At 41.4% G+C, this 24,781-nt stretch overlaps 1 protein-coding gene across 19 annotated transcripts in view; it reads right to left on the bottom strand.

Annotated features, from left to right (window-relative positions):
• Positions 1–24,781, bottom strand: part of CACNA1C (calcium voltage-gated channel subunit alpha1 C) — a 724,379-nt gene that overhangs the window by 218,762 nt on the left and 480,836 nt on the right. The gene's annotated exons all lie outside the window — the stretch shown is intronic.

Here is a 24,781-nt window from a genome sequence, read left to right as displayed (position 1 = left end):
GATCCCTCCCTCCAGTCAGTTACCAAATCCTGCCAGTTTGATTTTGAACTATCTTTAGACATGCATAAAGTATTTTTACTATATAAATAATACATGCAAATTATATAGAAAATAGAAAATACTTACTAAGGGGAGATTAGAAAACACAGGGGGGAAGAAACGAGCAATCACTCATTGTCCCACTGTGGATTTTGGTATATAATTTGGGCCCATGACGTGTTTTCTCCCTGTATCCTCTTGGTGCTGGCCATTCAGTTAAGCAGCCTCCCTACTTTTAGGTTTGTCCTGTCTTTATGCTGGAGTTAGAGTGCTTTTACTAAAGTACACATTTGGAAAGTGTTACTTCTGAAAGTGATCCAGTGGTTGTCACCTACAGGTCAAACTCACCTCCTCCTTCCCAGGTCTGATCTCCTACGAGTCCAGTTTCCACCTTACATCTAGCAATGGGCTTGACGATCTGGAGGTCTCTGGCTTCCGGCCTCTGTAGCTTGGCACACCCCGTCCTCCCTGCCTAGAATGCTACACCCTGCCTGCCCATGAGCTCCTTGAGTCTTGCCATGTCTTTTCTTCTTTGATCTCAGTCACACAGCAGGAAATCAATGTACATGAAGCTAAATCACACCAGTAAGCACCAAATGCCTTTGGAAGACAGAAACCACAATAATGAAGGCACTGGAGACTGTGTCATTCAATGATCGTTGGAAGAAACTGAAGGTGTTTTGTTAGGAAAAGATAAGGCTCATGGAAAAGAAGAAGGATATGGTCAGGGAGGGTGATGCCAACAATTTTATTTTGATATTAAACTGTGTTTTTGAGGAAGGAGTCATTTCACTGATTTCTCTACAACCATAGAAATGAAACTAGGATCAGCTAGGAAGTATCCAGGAATGATTTAAGTTCAACACAAATAAATGCTGTCCAAGAAACAGACCTACCTGAAGGAAGACCGAGGTGTCATAAGAGGTAGTGGGTTCCTCATCTTCAGGGGTATTTGTACACTGACTGGACAGCTCTTGAGGAAGGGCCTCGGTGGGGACTCAGCCATTGGATGAAGGATGGCTCGGGACATTGAAGCCGAATGACCACATTAGCTTTCGTGTTCTGAAGACTCACCATGGGCAGGTGCACTTCTTGGTGCTCTACTTAGATTACTCCATTTCCTCTTGGCAACAATTTTATGATGTAGGTGTTGTTATTAACCACAGTTTAAAGGTGAAAAAATGAGTCCAGAGAGAAGAAATGACCTATCTATGGTCACAGCTAGCAAGTGGCAGCATGGGTCTCCATGCTAAGTTGTCTGGCTCTGGAGCCTGTAAGCTTCACCACTGCTACCTCTCTATGCCCCTTCAGAATCTGTCCATAAAGCACTAATGAATGCTTCTGGTATCTCCTGGGAAGATGAGGGAGCCAAGTGTGAAGTCCCTGCTTTCAGGAGAATCCAGAAGTTTCCAAGGCTGGTCTAGGAAAGGCTCCTAGATGCTGCTTGCCTTCTCCTGGCCTCCCTGGGATGGTAGAAGCCAGGCTGTTGTATGAAGGAATGGGGCCAAAATCCATTCTTTCCATTCCTTCTTCCCCGTGAATTTGACTCTCAGGGCCTGAATGTTTAATAGTTTCTTCCTAGGACTGACTCACAGCCGTCTCAGAAACAGCTTCCCCAGTTCATATCCTAATTTGGAAAACACAGTGACACTTTTTGACCCAGGTGTTCCTCCCAGGTAGTCCATGCTTATGGCTGATAAGCAATTGCTGAGACCTTCTTTCAGACTGGTTGCTCATGCTGGTGGAAGAAAATGAGCCCTAGGTAACTTTGTGAAGAAACTACTATAAAATATCCTGTGAACACATGATCATCACTGGACCATGTGTTAGCCTATTTTCCAAGCCCTAAATCAGGATCTGAGATCTGACAAATTATGTGTACTACAGGGTACAACAGAATAGAATATTTAATATGAAAACAATCACTGGAAAAATTGGCACATACAGTTCCACACAAGATCAAACAACATATGATCCAGAAATCTAATGTTTAATATACAGTTCATGTCAGGTGACCTATTCTTGGTGGATAGAGAGAGTCCCAAGCTACCTGGCTGCAAGAAAGACTTCAGAGAGATAGGGCTTTGGAGAATGACACCATTAAATGCTGGGATTAGGAAGAGGATAGTAATGGATTTAGTTAGCATAGGTGGCTTTTCTTTGACTTCCTCTTATCTAACTATGAAGCTCTGGACAGAGAGATGCCTGCATTCTCTCTAGGGTCCAACTTGAAAATTCCATTTTAGGAAAGGTTGAGATGATCTGCATATATACACCTCCTATCTTTCCTAAAAAGATCAAGAGAAATCATCAACTATAGAAGACAAAACTGAAACCTATCATTAAGGTGGTATTGAGCTTAGCCTACAGATCCTCAGGTTGGCTGAAGTTGGTGCCTCCACAACCTGTTATTGACTTTAACAGTCTGTAGCAGTCCACCAATGCATACAAGGCCGAGGATGGATCACATGTTCTTTTCTTTTGTAATAAAGAATATTACTAAGCCTTGCCTTGGTGATAAATTGTTCTGCTCAAGGTTCCAGGGGTGCTATCAAGGAGTTTGAAAACAACGTTATAAGCAAAAGTCTGAGAAAAGAGGAAAATGAAATCTAACAGGGGCTGCGAGGTAATGTGCACAAGTGCCACTTGCTCCAGAACTAGATGCAAGAGCTGGCTTACAGGCCCTTTCCATGTAAACTCTACACCCATGCTTCCCTCTTTTGAATTCATGTTTCAAGTCACTCTGAGATCAAATGGGAGGGGAAAAGGGAGAAATAATGGAAGACCCCCCACACACACTGGAGACCTTTATTTACATTGCTTGAATTCGTTGTTTGGACTCCATGTTGACTCATAACTTTTTCATTGGTGGATAGGAATGAAGAAATGTTCATGTCCCTAACTCTTCAGACTCAATGGTTTCAGCTCAGCCTTAGGCTTGAAACCAATAAAAATGATCTAGGAGGCTTGGTGACAAAATCCAAGGGGAAACAATGCTGAGATTTACTGAACTAAAAAGGAGAATGCTGGTATTTAGTGTGGTGGTGGGTACGAGTTTCTCATGGATTGACAACATTGGTCAGAACAGGAAGAGGACTTTCAGATCATCATCACTGCCACAATTTTCACTAATACAAAGAATATTTACTGAGCTATGTTCTATAGGCCACCCAGCATGCTAGGGATGGGGGACACAGTGGTGAATAGGAGACTCAGTCCTTCCCCTCACCAAGCTCATAATTGAAGCCAAACACTAATCAAAAATCTCACACAATCAACGTATATTTACAAACTGTGTAGGAGCCTTTAAAGAACAGAACAGGGTATCATGAGGGTCTTCCTTTTGCAGAGGGTAGAGGAAAGCTCTTTCAGGAAGTGAACCTTTAACAAAAGGTTGAACAAAGAAGAGGATGTGGTCAGGTAAGTGCAGGTGGATGGGTCCCTGCAGAGGTGCCTGGGAATCCCAGGTGAGCAAGGCAACCTGGATGGCTGAGAAGAGCATCTCAGCCTTCTGCCTTTCTCTTAAAGGGAATTACTGGGTGGAGATTTGGGAAACCAGGTCAATACTTCTGTTTGAAGTAAGAGGAAACAGAAATCACTCTAACTTTCAGGGAACCAATTCAGGAAGCACATGACAAAGGCCCTCCCAACAACATCCTCATTTGTAAGATGGAGGAAATAATTCCTGTCTTGGGCCACAGAAGGTACATAGGAAGGAAACTAGTGAGGCCAAAAGTCCTCTACTTCTGTGCTGGCACTTTTAGGGAAACCTTGACAACAAGCTTCCAGCAAACTAAATCCAACTAAAGACAGAGTTATGGCACCATGTGGATACACCCAGTACAGAAAGTCCAGGTGAAAAAAATTCACCAGTCAACCCCAAATGCAGAGAACATTTTTCTAAATATGGTAGCCCCAGCAAGATGCAGTCAGGGGTGTCCAGGGAAGCTGCTAACTCAGGACCCTGCTGTGGCTCAGGGCCAGCATGAAGATGACACATCACCATGTCAAGGACTAGGGGATGAGCCAGCACCTGTTCTACCCTAGGGTTTACCTTGAACTTTTAGAAAACAACTCCTTGCTATAATCTGGCTGTCAGATCCTCATAGAATGGAGCAGAAAACCAGTCTTTAATCAGAGTTCTGGTTAGCTGCATGATGACTGGTGAGCTCTTTAATCAGAATTCTGGTTAGCTGCATGGGCTGGCCCCACCAAAGCAAGTTATGCTTTCTGCATTTTCCAACAAACTTTTAATCAAATTCAAACAAAATGAGAGAGTCACTAGGTGATGAGCAAATTCTAAGCATACTTATATGAGTCCTTCAGTTCAGCATTGGATGTCATCCAGATGGAACAGATCTTCCCTAAAACAGAGGATCAGGTAAAGGGTGCTGTCCTTGCTATGTCCTTCAAACCCATACTGTCCCTGGAACTTAGTCACCTTGGACTTGGGACCCAGACTTCAAAGAAGTGTAGATGAAACGCTAATCTCTCCCAGGAGAAGAGACTGGAATAAGACTTTCCATCATCTGTTGCATCCTTTCTCAGGAAAATACTATTGGAGGAGCACTCCCTTCCTAACAGAGAAAAAGAGGTACCTCTGTAGTGTAGAACGCTCTTCCCTAGGCTCAAGGTTGCCTTTCTCCAGGCTTCCATGGACAGCTCTGCTGTCCCCCACCTGGGAGCACACTGAGCACCTATGAAGCACCCTTCCAATTGCTCTGGGAGGTGGGAGAGGAGGGGCAGAGCAGTGGTTAAAGAAGGAGACCCTGGAATCAAATGACCCCTTTGAGTCCCTGCTCTACACTTTTCGGCCATGTGTCATTGGACAAGTTATTTGACCTCATCTTAAAGTAGGGATGATAATAGTACCTGCCTTATAAAGTTGCTGTGAGGTTTCCACATGTTCATTCACAGAAAGTCTGGCCCACAGTAAATTCTATGTCAGTGATGGCTATTATTGTCATACATCCAGGATCTCAATTGGAACCTCTGAGGTGAATATGCACACTGCTCACCCAGGATCTTGTTTAAAATGAAGATTGATTCAATCCATCTGGGACAGAATATGAGTCTGTATTTCTAACCAGGTCCCAGCTGATACCAATGCTGCTGGTTCAGTCACTACTTTAAGAAGCAAGATCTCCAGAGCACCTATTCGGTTGGCTGGGGTCCGAGGCACTCTTGAGCAATTACTAGATTTTCATGGTCATGCTGTGATCCTGGTCATGTTACTCAGGTAATTTTTATTCAGCAAAAAATGTGAGGCCAAAGGGCTGGGGTTGTGGCTCAGTGGTAGAGTGCTTGCCTTGCATGGGTGGGACACTGGGTTTGATCCTTGATGTAAATAAAATAAAAGTATTGTATCCCTCTACAACTAAAAATTAAAAGAAACAAAAGAATGTGAAACCAAAGCCAGATGGAGAAAATGCCACATGCTAAGTGGTATTACTGTACTACAGGGTTATTTTCAATATTTTTATCTATTTATTAATTTCTATGAACATATGATCACTGCAGAGAGCAAGACAGGGAGACATATACCTATGCTGCACCACCAGGGAGCATAAGTGATGTATGCTGGTGCTGCTCTTTCCAGCAGCAATAGAAGCTATTCAATAGAGTTATGGAGGAGCTTGAGGACTGTGTTCCAACACTGCAGCTTTACAGGTATGAGCAGCTAAGCATGAATTTCCTCCTTGACAGTGCGGCTTCCATCATTACCACACTTACCAAACTTGCATCCTCAAGGTTACTTATGACCTCTCACTGGCTGATCCATGCCTTTGCCTCCACCATCCTTTTCCTTGATGTATTTGACATTCATGATTACGCCCTTTCTTTTTGAAACTCTCTTCTTGTCTCTGTGACAATGTACAATTTTAGTTCTCTTTCTCCCCCATAATTAATTCTTTGCTTCCTTTATTTGTTCCTGCCCTTCTGGACCTCTTTTAGTCTGGGGAATATTACAGAGATAAAAAGATGCAGTCCCTACCCATGAGGAACTTTTGGCTAGATGGGGAGGCAGATATTGCAAAATCAGGGAATTATATTCCTAAGAATTCTGTCCAAAGAACTGCAGAAGCATAAAGGAAAGAGAAGTTAAATAGCCTGGGAAAATGCAAAAACAGGTCCCTGAGGAATGGACATGTGAGTTGTGTCCATAGGGGAAAATTTTCTTTTTATTTGGTTAGTCTCCTACCCCTTGTGAAAGTCTCCAAATCAGCTCACTCGCTTGCTTGCTTGCTTGTATTCTCTCTCTCTCTCTCTCTCTCTCTCTCTCTCTCTCTCTCTCTTTCTCTCTCTCTCTGTCAAAAATTCATTCACTTCACTCCTTCCTAAGAGTCTCTCTCTCTCTCTCTCTCTCTCTCTCTTTCTCTCTCTCTCTGTCAAAAATTCATTCACTTCACTCCTTCCTAAGAGTTCAATAGTCATTACCAAGTAGATGAATCCAAATCTGCACTAACATTTCCTTTTCCCTCTCTTCTCAGTTCAAGCCACACTCCTCCATGAACCTACTCCATATTTCTATTGGATTGTTCCACCATCTCATCACACACAAGAAATTTCAAACTCAATCCATCTCCTTTTCTCTAAAACCAGTCCCCATAAAGCTAAAACCCTGTAATCACTCTTGCTTCTTCTTCAACAAATGCAAACAGTTCTTTAAGCATAACACCCAGCTTATCATCTGCATCCCCTGTAGCTATTGCTGTCCTTACCTCTCCTACCTGGTTGGTAAGTGGGGTCTTGTGTTCTGTACCCTTATCTCCAACCCTTCTGAACCACTGCTCCATTACTCATCCTTAGATGCTGCTTTCATCATACTGTACAGCTCAGAAACCTGCAGTAGTTCTCATCATAGAGAGTTGACTCAAAAATCCCCTCATACATGATCTGCACATGGTAGGTAGTCAAAATTTATTTGCAGAAAGAATGAAAGGAGGTTTCTAATATCACAATAGTAGGTTCCAGTAGGAAACCAGCAATATAATCAAACTAAGTTCATTCAAGGTACTTGGCGGTTTATATGAAGGAACTGGGGTATGAGGAGAATCATAAAGGAGTGAGAGTCTACAGGTGGCAACAAGAGTGATCTCTTACCATCCCAAGCCTGAAGAAATGAATACAGGGAGTTCTTACTGGGAGAAGGGAGGAGAGGACCTTCTGCAGAGGCTGTGAGGATGCCAGCACAAGACAACTACAGGGAAGGATCTGGGTACACAACACTCTGACCTCGCCCTCCTCTCTCCTGGTAAGTTCCTTCTGGGCTCTCCATCAACTGAACCTATCCAGAAGCTGGAGGGCAAGGCAGTCTTTTGACATAGTCCATATGGTCAGCTCCTCCAACTAGAGAGCAGACTCAGTGGGGAAGGATGGAGAGTCCACCAGGTGGAGCAAACCGAAGCCACCTGGCAGACAGGACACTGAGCTACAGTGCATATCTTTGGCTTCCAAGTGCCACCATCATCATCCCAATGAGCCAGGAGGAGTTACCCTATTGGGAGGGTATTTGTGAACCAACAGATCTCCCCTAGAGAGGGTGACCAGATAAACATCCCCTGACTCTAACTCACTAGCCAAGTCTAGGTCCTCATCTCACAGGGCTTACCTGAGCATAAAAGTAAATGCTGCTACCAGCATTTGTGGTTGCAGCAATCATCATCATCATCATCATCATCATCATCACCATCACCATCATCAGTCTGCAACTATTGGTGTACCCTTATTTCTGACCTATGTGAACCAGTTTGCACTAGCTAGAAAATGGCGACATGATGAATCTCACAGATTGCATTCTGTGACTTCATTTGACTAATGGAGCAATAAGCACTTTTAATGGTCTCACAAGCCTAATGGCTACTAAAATAAAATGGGTCTAAAACTAAGAAGGGAGGCAGCCCTCCCTTGGGCTAAGAAGCAAGTTTGTCACCGCGAGCTTTGGGATGTCTGACACATTTTTTGTTTAAATGAAAAAGAGTCTTCCTATTAAAGGGAGAAGGACTCCTGCCTGCTGTAGTCTCAAGTTTTATGATTTTTGCATGTTCTTTTTTGAATGCCTTATTCATCAGAGAATTTCATCTATTTTTCATCTAAATCTTCCATATTAATACCTTTCAGCAATCCACAAAGTGGTGTGATGAACACTAAAGGAGAGTTGTCAGAGGGAATGGATGGTGGATACTCAGCTGCCTTATACATTTAAAAAACTAAGAGTAAACTAAAGTATCCATCTTCAGGTTGAATTAATTTTTTGTTCAGTATTAGCAACATGGGTTGGAAAGAGAGGTTCAGAGTAAAGGACATAAAAGTCTGATTTTAGAAGAAAATTAAATATGGCAGAATGAATACAAGCTGACTTGAAGTAAACAACAATGGTAAATTCAGGTACCACTTCTCAAGGACTTGGCACATATGGGGTACTGTGCTAAGCATGTTGACATACATCATTTCATGGAAATCTCTAACTATCTTTATAAATATAAATGAATTTAAGCTTAGGCAAAACAGATAACTTGTCTAAGGCTATTCATCTAGTAAATGGTGGAGCTGAAGTCAAGACTTTAAAAGAAAACTTTCACTCCTTAGCAACTATACAGGCAAAAATGGCCAACACGCTGCACCTATGCCCCCGCTCCTTGACTCTGTAACAGAAAAGATGTTGCTATTGATCATGGCCTCTGTCTCTTTGGTCCCAAATGGGGCCTCACAATCCTCAACAGTTTATCTCTTGGGACAACTCTAATTCATTAGAAATAATTGGACCATGGTTTCCATCCCTTTATGCTGTTTCTCTATTGTTGACAAACTCTGTGTCTTTCAACTACAGGAGTAACAGAAGCTGATCTCTTTTGGCACGTGCCAATGATGTAGATGCCTTGGGCCCTTTGGAAAAAACTTGTGAAATATAAAATACATACAGAACATTGCATAAGATGATCACATTACAGTCTTGATTTATCATAAAACAAACAGCCATGGGACTATCATTCAAAATATAGACTATCACCAGCTCAATAGAAGCCCCACATTCATACTTCGATACAAGTTAAAATATAATTCACCACATTAATTTTTAAAAATCCTGAATCTACCCATAAATGTAGAAAAAATAATTTCATAAAATTCACCATCCATTTATTCCCCAATCTTTCACATTCTCTTATGTATTTCCCTTTCTTTTGATTCTCTGTGCTTACATATCAGTAGATTTCCCTTGCCCTCTCTACAGTTCAATAAATTTGTTTTCAGCTGTGCTGAGACTTCTTTCAAATTCTTTCACTGCATTTTTCATTTTAGCCATTTGAGTCCTCATTTCTAAAATTTATATTTGGTTCCTTTCTATATCTTCTGTTTCTCTGGAAAATTCAGTCTTATCTTTGATCTCTTTAAATATAAAAAATACAGTTATTTTTTAGTCCATATCTGATTAATTCCAGTTTCTGGATCCCCTGTAGGTCTTTTCTATTGTCTATGGTTTCTGTCCATTTCCATTCATTTATTCTGTCTCCTCATGTGCCCAGTTATTTAATGAGTAAGGCCTTATTTTCACTGTTTTTCAGAATAATTTGACAACTTTGATGATGTTGTGTTTATCCAGAGAGGATTCATATTTCTGTCAGGCATCTCTTCCACATTTCAAAAAAAGAAATTTTAGAACATATTTTCCCAGCATTTCTAATTGTCCTTAGCAGGACGGTTGATCCAAATTACCTCATTTGACATTTTTGAAAGCAAAGTCCTGCACTTCTTAAGGGAGAAACCACATAGGGAAGTCCCCTCATTGTAGTTTTTCTTACCACCTTCTCCCCCAGAACTAGAGAAGTGGGTCTTTTACTGCATAGATATATTTGACAGGGTTGTAAATCTCTGCCAGTAAAATTCTCTTAGGGTCAGACAGAGAGCTTCTTGAAGTGAAGTTTCTAGAGACTAGCTGTCTGCACAGTGACCTGCCTGCTGGTAAGGTTGGAGAGAAGGATATAGTGGTTTGGTTGCATTCATCATGGATTCTTACTCCCTTTTTCAGAAATGTATAAAAGGTGCATATTTTAGATAATGTGCAAAATTTCTCTATAGTTTTGGTAACAAATGAAATTGATTCACTGCAGAGTTAAGAAGTTGAGTTACTAGGATAGCCCTATTATCTCTATGTTTCCAATCAATACCTTTATCCCAGGCAACTCACAGACTTCTCTCCTCTGGATGTCCTTGAGGAGTGTAAGAAAGAACCAAGTTTGCTCATTGATGTCAACTTATGGTCACTCTACACCAAAAGTTAATCTTCCTGTGAAACTCAAACAAAATGCTCATAGGATCTCAAACACTTATTTCCTCATTCAGGCTCAAATCATTAAAGCATCAATAGGGACTCTGGCCCTGATTAAAGTTTCTATAGAGAGGAAAATCCTCAAACATTAAGTTTCATTTTAAAAAAAGCATATATCTTAGATTTAGTGGAAAAAAATGCCAAGCCATTACCTCTTCTGCTACTGGTATCTGTGTGACCTTAACAAATAATATCACCTTTTGGGTTTAGGTTTCAATATCTTTAAAATGAGGACACTATATGAGAAAGAACATTGTAGCTCTAAAATTTTCTGGATTTTTATTTTTCCAAATATTTTAAGTAAAGATTTTAATACCTTTCCTTCCTCCAAATACTTCTGTGCTTTTACTCACAGAAAGTCCTCAGTAAATGTGTGACAAATAAATTAATATATAACTTCTATAATAATATAGCACTATATTGTATAATATACTATATTTTGTAAGATATGATATATAACTTATATAATGTATGGGAAATACCTTACATCTACTGATTAAAATTTAGGTTCACTTCCACTTGCAGCCATTTTGGAGGAACAGTTACCAGACTAGCCCCTTTACCATAAGCATTTTTAAAACTGGACAAAAAGATAAGAGGCCACTGTTTTTGTAAAGGGAACACACAAAGCAGCACAGGAGTATAATCCCTATAAGAACTGAAACTCATGGGATGAGCACAATAATCATTCTGGTTCTCTGACAGGAAACAATTTCCTAACTGCCACAGAAAGAGTGATAGTCCAAACAGACCCCTGCAGTCCCACTGATGTGAGAAGGCAGAGATCAGATCAGAATTCAGACAGCTGATGTGGTGTGGTGGGACACCAGAGAGAAACAGTTAGGTAAACAAGGGGCCCAAGAAACCTGTGTAGTGTCACTTGTGTATTCATGGCTTAGGACAAGGCAGTACATGTGCAGGGTGAAATCACTAAAGTGTGTCAGACAGCAGATGCTATGGGATTCAGAGGAGAAAAGAGAGACTTCAGGTTAATCAGTGCTGGGGAAAAAGGAGAGTTGGGAGGTTGGAGTTCTGGCCCTGAAATAGTGGAGAGATCTAGTTAATATCTCATTAACAACCTGAGCAAGCAACCCAGGTACCAGAAAGGGCACACCATAGGAGTAAGAACTTTACAGTAAGACCTGCTCTAGTACTGGGAAAGCCTAAAACCAAGTCCTGACAAGAGCTGAAGGAGAAAGGGAATGTGGAGGTAGAGGGGTTTGGGCTTTCAACTGGTCTGCACCAACAAGCAAACAACCAAGCCCACACAAGTTCATGGTGATCATCCAGCCATTTAAATGTCCACTGAGGAATTAGCATTCTAAGAAAGATGATAGAATCCAGAATCTCTAAATTCCAATATTCTACAAAAAATCACTAAATATGTAAAGAAATGATAAAGTGTGATACGTAGCCAATAATAGAGCAATCCATAGGAAACAAAAAATGGGATCATTCTGACATGGCCTTAACAGACAAGGATTTTAAAACAGCTGCTGTGTGTGTGTGTGTGTGTGTGTGTGTGTGTGTGTGTGAGTGTGTGTGTGTGTTTGAATTAAAGGGAAACATGTTCTATGAAATAAATGATTAGATGTTGTTAAAGAGGGAACAGGGGAATTCCACAGATAAACAGAAACTATAATAAAGAAGGAAATGGCAATTCTATAATTGAAAAGTAACTGAAATGAAAACTTCACCAAATAGGCTCAATGAAGATAGAGACAGCAGAGGGAAAAGTGAGCAAACTAGAAGGATAATCAACCAAAATGATCCAATCTGTGGAACACAGAAGAAAAGACTGAAGAAAACAAACAAAGCCTCATGGACCAATGAGATAATATCCAATGGCCAAACAGAGATGTAACCAGAGTTCCAGAAAGAGAAGAGGGAGATTTGAGCAGAAAAAAATTCTTTTGAAGAAATAATGCCAAAATCTTACTAACCCTCCAGGTTTTGGGTGAATCTGAGATGCTCAGTAAATTCAAAGCAGGACAACACAATGAAAACCACAAAGAGGCACATTATAGGCAAGCTTCTACAAACCAAAGACAGAGTATCTTGAAAAGGAGTCGGAGGGGAAAAAAATGTCCATTGGTAAGAATATCAATGACTTCTCATCAGAGACAATTGAAGTCAGAAGACAATGGGATGACGTATTTAAAAGTTATTGGGAAAACAGCCCTATAAACCAAGAGTTTCACATTCAGCAAAAATCTTCAGAAAGAGGACAAGATAAAGCACTTCTGGATAAATAAAACAAGATAATTCATCAGCAAAAGCCTGCGTTATAAAAATGTTATAGGATATTCTTTAGCATGAAGGGAAATGATACCAATAGGATCTTGTATCTACAGAGAGGAGTGAACACAAAATGGTAAATATATAGGCATATGTAGAAGATTATGTTTTCTTTTTTTTCTCATAACTTACTGAAAATACAACTGATTACATCAAGTTAAAATGAAAATATTACAGGTATGGTTTGTGTTTTTTTACTTTTATAAGTAAAGGATGTGTAACAATCACAGAGGACAGGGTTGAGTAATGAAATTATACTATTTTAAGAGTGTAAGGTATTACATTTGTGACTATATACTTAAAATGTGTGAATTTTATTGAATAAAAATTGTACTTCAGTACAGTTTCTGTGGCTTAGATCTTGAATGTCCCCCAAAGGCCCATGTATTAAAGTCTCTGTCCCCAGCTTGGTGCTACTGAGAGATGGTGGAAGCTTTAGAGGTGGGGCCTAGTGGGAGGTCTTCATGTCATTGGGGGTGTTCTTTGAAGGGCATTGGGGGACCACAGTCCTTTCCACTCTCTCTGTTTCTGACCATGAGATGAACAGTTCTGCTCCACCATGTACTTCCCAACACGATGTGCTGCTTTACCACAGGCCCCAAAGCAACAGGTCAATGGGTCATAGCCTGGAATATCTGAAATCATGAGCAGAAAGAAACCTCTACTCTTTATAAGTTGATTATCTCAAGTATTTGTTACATGAATGGAAACTAACACAAAAGTTATTTTAGAAATGAAGCACAAAAAGTCCTATATCTCCTTCAGCCAACTTGGAGTCTGAGGTACGCAGACAGGAAATCAGACCCATAAAAATACCAACAGTTAATATTTGCTGAATGCTTCCTATGTGTTGAGTACAATGCACACACTTCACCAACCTTTACTTATTAATTGTCACAACTCTGTGAGGTAGATGCAATTTTAGCCCCACACCAGGAAACTGAGTGTCATAGCTAATCATGGTGGCTCTGAGAATCTGAACCTAGGTAGTGGTATTCCACCATCTGTGTTCTTAACCACTGTTATAAAGAAGCGTGAGAGAATACACCAAGAAGAACAGTGTTATGGGGCTCATGTTCCGTGAATTGATCACTTCATGGAACATTGACCTCACTGTATCTTTATTTCATTCTCCTCTCATTTTTCTTTCTAGCATGAAGAAAGCACTTATAAGCCTAAGTAGCCTTTATTATTATCATTATTTTACATTAGGTTATAGTCACCTTGCTATTGGCTGTTCATTCATGTTTGAGGATCTCTAGGAAAGGGCTGGGCACAAAAGGGAATCAATCATGGAGTTTTCTGAGTTTAAGAAGCTCACCTGGCTCTTGTGATTTAACACCACCTGCCATGGTCCTAGGCTCATGGTCAGTGCTTAATAAATGACTGCTGACTCATCACCTGACATATTCTCCCACCTCTGGACTGTCAGATTGCTACTACATTGACAGACTGAAAGGATTGGCCCAAGTTCACATCCTGTCAATGACTACCCCAGGTCTGGACTTAGTAACTGAAAAAGAAATTCTCAGGTTACTGCTATTCTCAATCATCACTGAAGCACAGAAAGATAATACTCAGGTTTAGGTCTAATGCAGTTCAACCGTCCCATTTCATAGAAAAGGAAAACAAAGGTCAGAAGCTAAACAACAAGGTCACAGAGCACATCAGACATGGATACCTTCTGTCCTCACCTGCAGACCTGCAATGTCTTCTATGTCATCACAAGTCCCAGGGTGGTGATAATGCCATTTCTTATCAACCCCTGGCACAAAAGAGGTCTATGAACCTTTGAAACACAAATAAAGCAGTGTCCCAAATACCAAGTCTCCTCAGTCTCTAAAGCCAGAGAGGGTACCCTGTGGCACAAGGGCCAACATAATTATTCTCCTCTGGGGAAGCTGTGCTCTCCTCACCAAGACCCAGGCCTTGAACTGAGTACTTCCCCACTGGGGAGTAGTCTGAATTCATCTCTGCATTGCACTTGGGGCAGTACTTGCCTGTCTATAAATTAAGGATAATGTCCCTGCCTTCCTGCACCACTGGGCTGGTTAATCAGCTAATCAGGCTCTTGGAGTCTGAATACTTTGCCAGGGTACCATATATTGTTTCCCATTGCCAGAAGCCCTAATGCTTATCATTTTGTTCTCAAGTCAAATAAGGACATTTTCATCACTGGGGGGATGTCTGTAAATAGGAGACCTTACTCTGAGATGGATGCATTCTTTGTCTTTGTTATTTTTTACCCTGTATCTAGAGCGCCAGATAATAGAGATTTTCCCAGTTCAGTCACATACTGTTATCGATTTACCTCTCAGTAAAACTCCATGACAGCAGAGACTAGAACTTCTGAAATATGCATATTGTGTAAATTAACTTACTTTGCTGCCTTTGGGTCATCTTTCTATTTTTACTACCTGATGCACTGGCTCATCACAATCCCTAAAGTCTCCTTCAAGAGGTAGATTTAAAAGAGTCTTTGTTGTTAGAGGCTATGGGGCTTTATATGTAAAAATCTCACCTTTATCCATGGTGAGATTATTGATCACACCGTGTAGAAAGAGAAACTGAGGAGAAACAGGAAGCAGGGAAATAGCGAAGTTGGCAGCTGGGCTCGGACCATCGCTGTACCCCTGGACTCCTAGTCCAGCAGTCCTGCTTCAGGGGCACATTGCAAGGGAAAGGGAGAAGAGGTGCCTCGTCAGAGGAGAAGAGGGGGCCACAAGGCAGAACTGTTTGCAGTGAAAGACCACAAATCACTGCTAGGCAATGTAGTAAAGAATGGGTGAGCATCCATTCCTAGCAGCCTGGTGGTCTGGGGCTTGGGCGTGTGGGACCCTATTCCATAGTCACTTCTTTTTGATAGGCAAGCCATGCCAACATTGGGGAGATGACAGAATCCTCACAGCAAAGCAGGCCAGCCAGGTGGACACGGCAGTTTTCTACTTTGCATCCTCTGGGAAGCCAACCCGTTTGGAGTGTTAAGAGGGCACACTGTTTACAATTGTACTCCAGAGGGCTCTGACCTGCCTTGGGAACACCAGTTGTGACTGGCTCAAGTGGCAAGGTAGTAGAGAACTGTGACATTTCCTTATGTTTGCTTTACTCCTGGGGGGCTGATCACCAAGTGGGCCAAGGGCTCCATGAGCTCCAAAGACTGTTCAAAAACAAAGACTGTTCACACCCATTGTGATCACTGGCAGAACCCTACTCCAGTCAGTACAGAACCAAGAGTCCTGTCTGCCTCTGCTATGCTCTTGACAAAGCTGTTTAACTTGCTGGCTGCTGGGTTCTCATCTGTTCAATGGGCCCTTGGTTGGACTAAATGTCTACAGTCACTTTTTGCTCAGACATTCTAATTCAAGAAGAGGACTGTGAGATGAATGGCAGGGTCAAAGTTCTGTTACTTCCTGTTTCCAGGAAAGAAGTGGTAGAGAGAGTGGACTGGAAGGTGGTAAAGAAAGGATTTCTGAGTAGGGTAGGCAGAGAGATTAGGGGTCTTTGGTTGTCTGAGAAGCAGAAGGAGGATTGACTAATGGGTGGTCCTCTTAACACACTTGTCCTTGCAAGCAACTTTGTAAGACTCCCCCTCGTTATTGGTATAAGACCCTATGGCATTTAAGACACTTTTAGGACAAAGAGAATGAAAAGTCAGAGGATGGAAAATGGAAAATGAGGGTCTTGTCCAAGGAGATGAAAGTGTAGGGGACAGCAGAGGGTGGGGAGGCAGGTAGTTCTTCAGAGGCAGGGGAGATGGGCTGGTGCAGACAGAATGAGCTCATGGGAGAAGGAAGGAGACCCACAGTCCAGCCCAAGTCCTTCCAGTTGCAGATGTAGGGCAGAGGTCCAAAGGGAGAATCAGCCTGCCTGAGGTCACATCAACTGGGGTTACAGGGAGGTTCCAGACGATGATGGCACAGGCAGTAGAAAGGGCAAGAGATGCGGAATAAAGCAATGTGCTCTAACTCAGGGATCTTCACTGGGACTTGGTTTCCTACTTACATGTTAATTTCAGGGGCTGAACTTCATGATTTCGAGAATCCACTCCATCAAACATTCCCTCATAAAATCTGCAGATGTGAGGTATCTTTAAATACAGATATACATCCTTTTTGCCAGGACCAGGACATCCAGGCTGAGCCCTCCTCCTCCATAGTAGAGTATGTGCAACAAACCCCTGCCTGGGAGTAGCAGTGGTGACTATAAATCCACTGTGGCTCAACCTACTAAGGGCAAATGCCAGGCAGGATGACATGGCTACCTCTGAACCATCGAAGTGTGAAAACACTCGGTAAAGTTGTTTGTAGTAGTTCTAATATCACCCAATGGATCTGATTAACTGCTAGCATTTGCTAATCAGTGTGGCTACTTTCACTGTTACTAATTCCCAGAAGGGAAGATGCCATTTTGGGTGCAAAACTGGAAACTTATCTCAGGATAAGTGTGGTTTATCTGGGCACTTGGGCATACAGGTGAGTTTTTAACTTTCATAGCAGGCGTCTTTAGGCCAAGGATTCTGTTAGACAGGTTTCCATTGCTGTGACAAACTACCTGAGATAATCAAATTAGAGGAAAGATTAAGTTTGGGTTCACAATTCTGGAGGTTTTAGTCCACGGTCACTTTTGGGCCATTGCTTTTGGGCCTGTGATGAGGCAGAACCTCATAACAGAAGGGCATGATGGAGGGAAAAAAAAAAGAGGAAGGGACACAGGATCCCAATGTTCACTTCAAGGGCATGTCCCTGATGACCTAATTTCCTACCACTAGGCCCCACCTCCAAAAGGTTTGATCGTCTCCCAACAGTGCCACCAGCTAGGGACAAACCCTTCAATACACTGGCCTTTGGAGAATATTTAAGATCCAAACCATAACAGACTCATTCTACCAACAATAGTAAGAAAAGAATATTTAGTTTCATGCAGTGTAAGGCTGACTGGCAAGTTCTCAACAGAGCACAGGATGTCCCAGATATGGTCTCCAGGATGGAGACCATGCCAGAGGGGTGGGGCTGTGGTGGGGTGCAGAGTATGGTATGGCTGCAATCCCAAGGTCTGTCACCAGCCATTTGAGTCCAGCATGGGCTCATGAACCTCCTGAATTCAAGATCTGCTATCCACTATGACCCTCTAGTAGATTTCCAACACATTTAGCTGTCTCTCTGCAGTGCAGTCTTTTGAATATTTCTACAGCAGAAGAAGCAGCAGTGACTCTTTAGAGAACTGCCTGTGACATCCAGCACCCTCCTCTGTCTCCTCCAGCTCACTTTCTCACCAGATTCTTACTGCTTCCTTCTTGGTGGTGAGATTGGTGCATGTACAGACCCCTGGGTGGCCAGGCTGGCTTACTTGAACTCCCAACTGTCCTTCCATCTCCATTCCTGCCTTTTCTCTACAAAGTCAGGCCTCATCTCCAGTGCTTCCTTCTTCATAAAACCTTCCCACCCTGTCACCACTTCTAGGAAACTTCCCTCTGGGATCCATTTTATTACCTACACTATGGAAGTCAAGTAGTTATATACAAGTTTCTGCCATCTTTTGGTCTTAGGTTGCTATTTAACTCTTGAATATTCTTTTTTTTAAATATTTTTTTAAATTATTGATGGACCCTTATCTTATTTATTTATTTATTTGTGGTTTTGAGAATTGAACCCTGCCTCACACATGCCAGGCAAGCACTCAACCATTGAGCTACAACCCCAGCCCTAACTCTTGAATATTCTTTTTTTTTTTTCTTTGCAAACATATATCTTGTTTGATCTTTTTAAATGTGATTTTTAAAATTGATTTTTGTTTGTTCTAATTGGTAGTACAAGAAAATAAAATGCATTTTGACACACTGTACACAGATGGGGCATAACTTCTCACTCCTCTAGCTGTACATGGTGCTGAGTCACACCAGTAGTGTGATCACACATGTATACAGGATAATAATGTCTCATTCTGCCGTCCTTCCCATCTCCACTGCCCCACCCCTCCCTTCACTCCCCTCTGCACTGAATATTCTCTATCTTTTAAAATATATTTATTTTTTTTCTCTTGATGGTGATCTTATCATGTATTTCTAATTATATATATGTATACATACATACATACATACACACACACACACACATATATATATCATAAAACCTGTAAATTTGCAGAGCACTTACTATAAGCAAGGCCCTGTTTAAGTGTTTTGCAGGCATTAACTCATTTGGTCTTTTCAACAACATATGAAATAGGTTATTTTATTATTTCTATTTTCCTGATGAGGAAACTAAGGCATAGAGAGGTTTAGTAAGTTCCCCAAAGTCACAGTGTGAGTAAGTGGCAAAAGCCAGGCAGTCTGACTCAAGAGTTCATTTGAAAACCACTGTGTATTAAGTCTTCCTCATGGATCTATATGGAATCCACTGCACAGAAACTTATTGGTGTTGATTTATCTCCAGGAAACATTTCTAAGGATCAAGAAAAACAGGGAGAATCTGACCCCACTTCGCATGGTCTTAATGCTTTATCTCACCTTTGTTTAACCAGCTGTTTTCTATTCTGCACGCTTCTAGAAGTAACTTTCATCCTCAAAAGCTAATCTTAGAAATATTCACGTTAGGAAAAATGTCTCCCAAGAAAAGTCTTTAAAGTACTCATGCATCTGGACAGATGGGCAGTGTTCCATCCACCTCTGTGTCCCAGTGTCAAGCTTAGCACTCTGCTCACAAAAATTGCTCAATAAGCTTGGTGAAAGGAGGCTGAGCAGTACAGAGGTGTACGGTACAGAGGTGACTATTCAATCCCCTTGACCAGTAGATCAAGCCCTATTTGCTCTGGTCTTGTTAAAGACCTTACAAATTTAGTAGAGACTATCTCACCTCTCTCTCTCTCTGCTCCTTTCACTCAATCCTCCCTTGAAAGGTCTCCTCCAGGAGGACATATGGAATTATATGGAAAGAAGGAAATGACCCTTTGCTTATTGTTCTGAAAACAAGTATACTCTTCACACATACATTGCAAATATTTAATCACAACTCTCCATATTTATTGTTCATGTTTGTTGTGTAATGCAATGCTTATTGTCCATATGGCTTATCCTTGGGTACAATATGCATGCTTCACAGCACTTCTGCTATGGGGAAGTAGATGCCTCAGAAGCAGTGGGGACTGGTTTCCTTGATTGTGGAGGTGTCTCTATGAAACACCTTTCAGTGACATAATTTCATTACAACTATTTGATTTTTATTCCATAGTGTAACAGACCCCTCAAACTGTGGTCTCACTGTGGATGTCTCCAGGGCCACATTCACTGGTCTTTCATTTTAGAATCTTCTGGAACACCTCTCCTGTTTATCTTTAGAGATGCACCTGATCCATCCCAAATGCCATCTCCTTCAAGAAGGCTTTCCTGATTCTCTATCCTACTCCCAAAAGTACAACATCCCCAAATCTTGCAGAACTCTTCACATCATACCTAAACATTGTTTTGGCATCTCCAATTGTTATTCTAATATCATTTTATAAGAAATATTTTTTAGTTGTAGATGGATGCAATGCTTCTATTTATTTTTATATGGTGCCAAGGATCAAACCCAGTGCCTCATATGTGCTAGGCAAGCACTCTACCACTGTGCTACAACCCCAAACCCTGTATATTATTTTTATAAATATTTTCGCTACTACATTTCAAGCTTTTTGAGAACAGTTAGCCTCCAACTCACTTCTGCACCTGCGATAATGGATAATGGCTAGCAAAATCTTACAACTAGGTACTTAGTGGATCTTGTTGAAGAAATTGATGAATGAGTCATGGATTTGTACTCTCACTGCCAACTCTTTGTGCATAATCTGTGATTGTAGACTCCCATGGCATTTAGTACATATATGAATGTTTAAAAATAGTAGGAGTTTTGTGGGCCCCCTAACACTTGGTTCAGAGTTGTGGATCTCTAAAACCACCCAATTAACCTTTGTTACTAGAAGTAACACCATGCATATCTGCATATCACTCATGCCAAGTTCTATGTAGCACATGGTTGTCATGAAGATCAAATAAGAAGTAAAGACTTTGGTAAGGCTAAAGAAAGCACCTAAACATAGATGATCTTTGAGCATTAGCATCATTTTGGTGAGCTGGGTAGCTCTCAAAAGCGCTGTGTGTAGTGATGTCTCATAGCCATGAGTGCCCATGTGATGTCCATTCACTTTGCAAATATTCATCTTCCATTGTAGATGCCAGAGACACAGCTGGGAACACAACTACCATAAACTGTTTCCATGGAATTACATTGTAGTTTGGCAAGAAGTAGTGAACAAATGAACAAGAAAATGCATAGTATGACACATAATGACAAGTGAGATGGGAAAAACAGAGGAGGGAAGTGGCACTGTAAGCAGGGTGTGACTGGAATAGGTGATGATGGCACCCTAGGAGGAGCTGATATCCCAGCCAAGACTGAGGAGGTAAGCAGTAAAGCAGGCTCACGTGGCAATGGCTGTGTAAAGGGCCTTCCAGGAGGAGGGGTAGCATGTGCAAAGGTAGCATGTGTTGGAGGAACAGCAAGGAGCTCACTGAGGCGGAGGAGGAGGGAGAGAAGGGAGAGTGGAAACAGGTAAGGTCAGAGAGGAGAGAGACAAGAGATTCAGGGCCTGTAGGACTTTGGCTCTCATTATGAGGGATTCAGGGATACCTGGGAAGGTTCTGAGCAAGGCAGTGACATGATCTGACTTGGATTTTAAAAGGTTCATTTTGGTTGCTGAGTGAAGTTTGGGCTGTGACAAGGGGAAGGGGTGGAAGGAGAGAATCCTGTTAGGAGGCTACATTAATATCCCAGGTGAGAGATGATGGTGACTGGCAATGCAGCACATGTGGAGGTGGGAAGAGACAGTCAAATTATTGACATATTTTGAAGGTAAAGCTGAAAGCATTTTCTGATGGACTGAATGCAGAAGTGAGAAAAAGAAACCAATCACAGATATTTGGCCTGAGAAGCTGGAATGGGGAGCTCACATTTACTGAGATGGGAAAGAATTTGGGAAGATGGAAAGTACTGATATGGAGATGTTCAGTTCAAGATACTTTGTAGATATCTGATAACAGGAATGGAGTAGGCAATTTGTATACAAGTCTGGAGTTTAGGGGAGAGGTCTGGGCTGCTGATATATAACTGGTCATTGTTGGAAGATAAATAGGTGATATTTAATGCCATTAGGCTGAATGAGACATGATAGCTAGGGAGTGAGTGTAGATTCAAAAAAAAAAAAAAAAAATGGTCAAGGATCCAGTCCTGAGCTTTCCAACTTTAAGAGGGTGAGAAGATCAAGAGGAAATCAGCAAAGATTCCAAGAAGGGAAACCAAGTGAAGTAAGGACAGGGTTAAGAAAGAACAGTGTCCCAGAAGTCATTTGATGATAGTGGTTTAAAAACAAGGGACAGTCAACTAGAGCAGGTAGATCCATGCTGCAGACAGATCAAACACAATGGACATGAACACCTGGTCCCTGGGTACAGTAATGTGAGGATCACTGGTGGTCTTGACAAGAGGTGCTTTGGTGCAGCATTGGGAGCGGAAGCCTGACTTGAGGGGATTCAAGAGAGGATGAGAGGACAAGCACTGGAGACAAGAGGAAGAGGCAACTGTTTTGAGGAGGTTTGCTGAAATTCCCCAGAAAGGAGATAACCTAAGCTTATGAGAAATGGAAGAAGGTGTTCATCTAGGTTCATAGTTGTAGGAGATACTCCTGACATTTCTGTAGTTGATGTCCACCAAACTGGTTCAGTTCCCTTAACCACCTCGATCTGCACCCTTCACTTTTTCAAAAAGCTACATAGATGCCATTCCAGTGAGAAAGGACAAAAGGCTGGATAACCTTTCCTTAAGCTCAAAGAAGAGCCGTGATCTTTTTATTGGTGATCCACAAAATCAAGACAAAGTTCTTGGTCCTATGCATAAGTGTGGAGCTACCAGCAAGGATTCCCACCACTGCGAACCATCTCAGTGTAATCACCTTTAAGGATGAAAATATCATCTTGAACTGCATGGCAAACAAGATTATGTCCCTCTATTTGAGGTGCTCTGTCACATCTTCATCTGCTCCATGAGAATTCTGAGAAATGTTACAACCTCCTGGCTATAATATAGTTCTACATTACTTAAGCGTAGATGGAGTCAAGACACTTTCTTTAGGAAGTTTCTTCTGTAGTGGAATCCTAGCTATCTGAACTAATCTAACTCTCCCTTAATGCACTGATGCATGAGTAGATCTCAACCATATGCATGTCTAATTAAGAATCTCTGTACTAGAGTAATTACTGTAACTATTTCCGTTGATAATAATCCCTTCCATTTCTTTGTGACAGATCATACTATTTGTTCAGAGTTATTTGTCCATGCTTCTTTATAGGGACAGTATACAGTTGTTCCTTACTATTCATAGGGGATTGGTTCTGGGATTTCTCACAGACACCAAAATCCCAGGATGCTCAGTTCCTTTATATAAATGGCACAGTATTTGCATATAACCTGTGCATCCTCCTGTATACTTTAAATCATGCCATAGATTATTTAAGATACCAAATACCATGTAAATGCTACAAAAATAGTTGTTACACTAATGTGTATTATTTAGGGAATACGGACAAGACAACAAGCCTGCACATGTTCAGTACAGGCACATTTTTAAAAGTATTTTTGATCAACAGTTGGTTGTATCCTTAGATGTGGGACAGTGCATGTGGAGGGCTGAGTATACTTCTTAGTTCCATTATATTGGGCATTAGTGATGTGACTTACTTTGGTCACATGTGATCTAAGCTAATTGTAACATGAGCCTGGATTGTTTGTGTGGTGTTTCTCTATGCCTCTTTTAGTGAGCATCTGTCCCTGTCATGAGGACAACATGAGCTACATGGTAGCTACCCCGGCTACTATTTTCTGTGCATAGATAGCACACAGAAATTGGTCCAGCCCAAAGCCCAGCTGAATTCAAAAGAGCTGCAGCTAACCAACATCCTCATGCACCATGAGCCAGTATAAATGTATCCAGTTGCTGACTGAGAGTTTGTGATAATTTGTTCCTGCAGCAAAACTGACAGTTGTTCTCTGTCAAATTCTTCATACTCCACATGTATCTCTATGATATGCCCAACACCTAACATAATGCTATGAAGCTTCAGGCCCCTAATAAGAACTTGCATGACAGAATAAGATTCATTATGTCCATGGTAGTTTCATTGTCTGAAGTTTGGGATTAATTTATAGCTCCTATTGCTGACATATTGGCTGTATCATCATAAACTCCTTAAAGTCATGTTCAAAGTCACTCTCACCCTCCCCTGGCATTCCCTGATGTCAATCCACTGAGTTATGGATGATTGACCAAGAAAATCCAATCACTTAGACTTCAAAACAATGGAGTGTTGGCTACCATATCTATTGTTCATATTACTAAGCACCCCAAGATGGTCACAGCCATGTACAGAAAATCTGTGATTGTGCTTGTGAGGCTTAGCTCTGTGTTGCTTTTGAACTTAAGATGATCCACAGGCTTTACCTAGGGAGTCCTGCAATGAAAACGGTCAATCTCCTGCTTTGTTTAGTCAGTGAATTTCCCAACCTTGTCTAGTGACCTATCTAGGCAAGACTGCAGCAATCAGAGACAATTTAAGGCACAATAATGGGCTTCAAGGGGCCTTTAGTATGATTAAAGAGACAGAAGGTATGTGTAAAAACTAAGATAATCAAGAATTACATACCCCCTCACTCTTCACAAGAGGTAGTGTGGTAACAGAGAAACAAGATGTATCCCATTTGTTTACAATAAATATGAATTTTAAAAAAAAAGAGGTAGTGTGGTATTATAGGAAAGAGAGTTGGAACTAGCAGTCAGGAGACCTGGGTCTTGCCCTGGTTCGGTGGCTACTTAGAGTTACGGTAAGGTTTTTCTCACTATTCTGAGCAGGTACAAAAAGGAATGTACAGGGTGATAAAGGGTTCTTCACATTTCTATGGTGCAATTTCTATACCTCTGAGATACTACCAAGCAGCATACATGTAACAGGTGCTCAGTGTGTGGCACAGGTAGGAAAGGTGGTGCCTTCAGAGGACCTTTTGTTCTCCTGTCTCTTACCCCCATCTCCAACCA

The sequence above is a fragment of the Sciurus vulgaris genome, assembly GCF_902686455.1.
Source record: "Sciurus vulgaris genome assembly, chromosome: 5".
Classification (NCBI taxonomy): domain Eukaryota; kingdom Metazoa; phylum Chordata; class Mammalia; order Rodentia; family Sciuridae; genus Sciurus; species Sciurus vulgaris.
The sequence above is the reverse complement of the archived record's forward strand: the minus strand, read 5'-3'. Positions and strand labels throughout refer to the sequence as shown.